This window comes from Triticum urartu, chromosome 2 (assembly GCF_003073215.2).
Source record: "Triticum urartu cultivar G1812 chromosome 2, Tu2.1, whole genome shotgun sequence".
Lineage (NCBI taxonomy): Eukaryota > Viridiplantae > Streptophyta > Magnoliopsida > Poales > Poaceae > Triticum > Triticum urartu.
Window position 1 is genome coordinate 608,993,891 of NC_053023.1, and position 4,952 is coordinate 608,998,842.

At 51.1% G+C, this 4,952-nt stretch overlaps 1 pseudogene; it reads left to right on the forward strand.

The window, feature by feature from the left end:
* The first annotated feature begins 265 nt into the window (after positions 1-265).
* Positions 266-1,748, forward strand: LOC125533775 (annotated as a pseudogene).
* The last annotated feature ends 3,204 nt before the right edge of the window (positions 1,749-4,952 follow it).

Consider the following 4,952-nt stretch of genomic DNA (forward strand, 5'->3'; position numbering starts at 1 on the left):
TCGTGCGCTGACAGTTGAGTAGGAGCTCATATAAAACTAAAACTAGGTTTTGTTTGTCTGAGACTGAAACCAGACCTCCTTCTGAATAGATAATGGGAGAGTGATTTCCATGAAACCGACCTCTGAACCAACGACTACGGTTGTAAAAGTCAGCTTTTACTTGAGACGGAGGGCTAGCTAATGGTCATACAGAAACGCTCCTGGTTTTCAGCAGGGAAAAAGGGGCGAACGTACGCGTGGCCAGCAGCAGTAGCGGGGGAGGAAGATGATGATGACTCAAAGTGGCCAACCACAGCAAGAGGAACCACACCGACAGCTACTTCAGCGGGAAGCAGCAGCAGGCCGGCGCCACCACCGCCACCAGCAGCGGCTCGGAGGAGTTCGGGGGCATGGGGTCCAAGAAGCCGAGGAATGCTAGCCCCAGGGGCGGCGGCGGCCCCATTTCTCCCAAGGTGCGTGCACTGTTAAAAAGCCTGCGCATCCGCCTCACGCCTGTGAATTCGATGTTGTTTTGCTGATGTGATTTTTGTTGCGATCGAGCAGGAGAAGAAGGACAAGGTCGGCGAGAGAGTGGCGGCGCTGCAGCAGCTCGTGTCGCCATTTGGGAAGGTATTTGCTTGCCTCTGCAGTGCCTTGCTTGCTTCTCGTCTCTGCAAAGCAGCTCGCTTGCAATGAATGATTGTTGGTTGAGCATATTTGGTTGTGAAAATGCAGACGTACACAGCTTCTGTTCTTCGGGAGGCCTCGGGCTACATCAAGTTCCTGCACCAGCAGCTCGAGGTTCTTAGCTCCCCGTACATGCGCCCTCCTCCGGCGCCCGGCGCCGAGCCTGAGGTGAGAGAGAGCTCACGCTGTTATTTTAGCCGATCGTTGCACACTATTCTGAAATTCCCCGAACATTCTGAACATGATAAACTCTGACAGAAGTATAAACCGCAGTGTATGATTTTTTATTTGTACTGAAGAAATGCATCTTATAATGGTTTTGTCATGGTCGACGCAGGACCCCGAGCACTACAGCCTGCGGAACCGCGGCCTGTGCCTGGTGCCGGTGGAGCAGACGCTGCAGCTGACCCAGAGCAACGGGGCCGACCTCTGGGCGCCGGCGAACACCACCAGGCGCTGCTGAAGGGAAGCCCGAGGCTGGCCCAGTCTCGACGGCGGCGATGGCCGCACTGCGTGGCAGGGGTAGAATTCCGGTGCAAGCGCGCGCATGCGCATGGCTGACCCAATTCAGTCAATCACCTAACACAATCGTTTCATTTCGTTTCGTTTCCGTGAACATCCTCAGCAGACCCTGTGCTGGCGCCGGTAGTATGTAAAATTAATCAGCCCACCTCTATCAGCATGTTATTTGGAACATGGCTTGACGGAGTTGATTCTGATACTGCAAGGCACATTCGTGTTGGCGTTTGTGCTTTACTTTGGGCAGTATGGAACTGCAGAAATGATTTAGTATTTAACAGATCAACAAACATTCATTTTTTGCAGGTTATTTTCAGGACCACGGCGTTCATCCGTATGTGGTCGCTACTCACTCCGACGGAGGCCAGGGAGCGTTTGGTTACTGCGTCTATCCGATGAGAGATGATAGCGCGGGATATTTTCAACCGGTTTGGATGGCGGTCATGTAATAGGATAGGCATATAGTGCTCCTATTGTGTTTGCCAGTCGGTTGTGGCTTTGGGTTTTAGCTCTTTCGAGCTTTTTGTTTATTTTAGCACCTCAATATTTGACGACTTTGCTACTGGATTATGTTTTTAATAATATGAGCCGTATGCATCTCTCCGATGCAGAGGCTGGGGTAAGCCCCTTTTCAAAAAAAAATATGTAATCGTCGTGTATAGCGAGACGACGCACCGCCGATCGATGGATGGATCGGTCCCCATGGTCGTTGCGTGGGTGACTCTGTGGTTTAACATTGGTAGCGACCTGTTGCTGTCGCCGACTAATCATCAAAAGCAGCAGTTTCATTCATGCCCATCCGTGCTCATCAACCCTTGTACTAGAGAGTAGTATCAACATGCGGTGCATGCATTTGTGCCGGATGCGATTCTCCGGGTCCCTGTCACCTGTCGGCGCCATGTTCAGGTGTGCTGAAAAACTGCATTTAGGTGCCCTGCGTGTCTTGTGTCGGCGGATAGTTTCTTAAATCAGTGAGCAGTGCGTAAATGCTATTAGGGCACATGTGGTTGATTGGGGATTAATGCTAAAACCTGCATTTAGGTAGTTGGTCTTGTGTCGGTGGACAGTTTGTGAAATCAGCGAACGGAACCAAACGTGTTTTTAGGATAGTGGCATGAATGAAGACAGGACCCAAATAGAACCACCGAAGGCCAGTGCCTTTCGAATCCCGTGAGATCCGTCAGAAACACACCTTCACATGTCCTCATATGACGCTAGACGCATCACCGGAACGGGGCTAGACGGTGAGAACCTTATTCCATCTTCTGGGAGCCGTTGTCGTCTCATTTTTTTGAGTAGGACACAAATCTTAAATGAAAGGACATGCGGTGCCCCCATGTTTGGTTTTGGTAATTGATGACATTCTCTATGGACTAATGGTTGCATTGAGTTATATTTGAAGTATTTTTCCATAGGCATTTCTTGAAGTCCATGTGTTGGTTTCAAGGAGTTTATGGGTTGACCAAGGTGCTATTAAGGAATTACCCAAAGATTGGTCATGTGAGTGTTGAGCTTATTGCAAGCATGTCTTGAAAAAAAATATTGTGTGATCATTCATGTTTACCTTCAAGACATCATCCAAACGAACAGAGTTGGAAAGATTCAAGGTTGATCAAGACTAAGTCAAGAGTGAATCAAGTTGATCAACTCATAAAGCGTAGAAGATGTACCGAGACGGATCAAGTGATCCCATGGTATGGTAAGCATTGTCCATTGCACTATGTGTACTAACCCATAGTCTATGTGAGAGTCTATGTGGGGTTAGGTACGTGTCCATGGGCTTGCGTCAAGAGGAAGATATCATACAACCCATGGAAAGGATGACATCAAGTGGTGATCGTCATCAAGATTGCCGTGTGCAAGTTCAAGTGGAGCATCACGAAGAGATCAAGTGCTTGAAGCTTCCCATCCATTATGGTGTCAATGGACTTGTGAAGATGTGCCGAAGAGTGGCTCACCCATAGTGGAGTATGGGGGAGCAATCATCTAGTCTCCATCGACCCAACGCAATCAAGAAAGGTGGTCCATCTTGAGGAGGACAAGATCGTCATCATCTAGCTCAAGTGGATCATGTGCAAGGCAAAGGTTTGCCCTTGATAGGTTTTCTATTTTACCGGTCTCATGGTGATAGTTGGGAGACCGGGTTATAGGATCGATAGCCGTACTATCAAGGGGGGCTCTCAAGTGATTAGCTTGATCGTATCGTTCATCGAGAGCTCAAACCATTGCATCCTTGCATCATGTTTCTTGGTTCTTGTTTGGTTCTCTTTGCGAGTCTTAGAGCTTATGGTCATCTTGATGACAAGCTTGACTTCATCGAAAATGGAGTTTGCATGCGTCTTCTATGATGTTTTTGGTGTTGGAGGTTTTACCGGTCTTATCCGAGGAAGGGTTCTCATCATTTTCTTTTGGGCCTTTTCTCATTTGCTTATTTGTGACGCCCCGAGACCGACGTGTCAGGTGTCTTTCAGTTATTCGCTGTTGTTGCCTTGTCATTCCTTGCGTGTCATGCATGTCATATCATGTCATCATGTGCATTGCATCATCATGTTTTAAAACTTGCATTCGTCCGGGTTCTCCGAATTCTCTCCGTTATCCGTTCCCAGCCCAGACACACTTGCACGCGCCCGCGGCATGTCCGAAATAGTGTTTTATAAGTGGCCGGAAAATGTTCTCAAAATGGGTTGAAAGTTGACATGCGGTCGTATTATAGTGTAGATAGACCGCCTGTCAAGTTTCATCGCATTCGGAGTTTGTTTGATAGCCCAACCGTTAAACTATAGCGGCATTATAGCCGGTCTAACGTCGGACATTTTCGGTCTCCGGAAACAAATGCCGGGCCCTCTCTCTCTCTCTTCTCACCCTCACAGTCTCGCCACAGCCCACCTAGTCCATCCTCCTTCCCCTCTTCGCTTCCGGAGTTGTCCGATGCGACCGCATAGTCCGAAACCCTCTCTGCACAGTGCATCGAACCCCTCACGTGCGCGTCCAAAATTGTCCCGGACCTGACCCGGGCAGTCGTCACCGTTGGATCCGGATCATCCCCAAACGTCTACAAAACGTCTCCATTTTCTTATTTGGACTCCCTAGCTATTTTGTTCGCGACCGTCCGATTTTTATCGAAGGGACCAAATAGTCTAACGTCAAATCCCCTACCTATATAACCAGACAAAACCCTAAGTTCTAGGCTAGTTGTCCCATCTTTCCCTCACCCACCGCCGCCACACTCCCGCATCCACCTCGGGATCCTCCCAAATCGGATCGATCCAATCGACCAGCGCCACATCGCCTCCTCCTCCATCCTTTGCTGCTCCCTTGCTCAACCCCCCTGCATCCCGTGCCTTCCCGCGCCGGCAACCGAGCCCCCCACGCAGAGCCACCTCCTGCCGCTGTTCACCTCGACTGCGCCCGAGCCTTCCCCTACCCGAGCCATGCCTCGTCCTTGGCCCCCTCCTCGCCTCGCCGTCCGACGACGAACGCCGCCGCTGAAGCTCCTCCGCCATGGACGCCGGTCCCCAAGGCCGTGCCTCTCCTCCTCACCTTCCCCTCTTTCCGTTTCCCCTGCCATGCCTCTCTCCTCACGTCACTCTCTCTGCAGGAGCAGGACGACGCCGCTGTCCTATGCATCACCATGGACACACAACGGGAGCTCCGCGCCCCGCCTTCCTCCGCCTCGCCCGCGCTGGAATCGGCCTCCCACGCCCCAGCATCGTCGCCGGCCCCGCGGCTCCACCGCGTCGCCCTTCCCGTGGCTGCGATGACCTCCC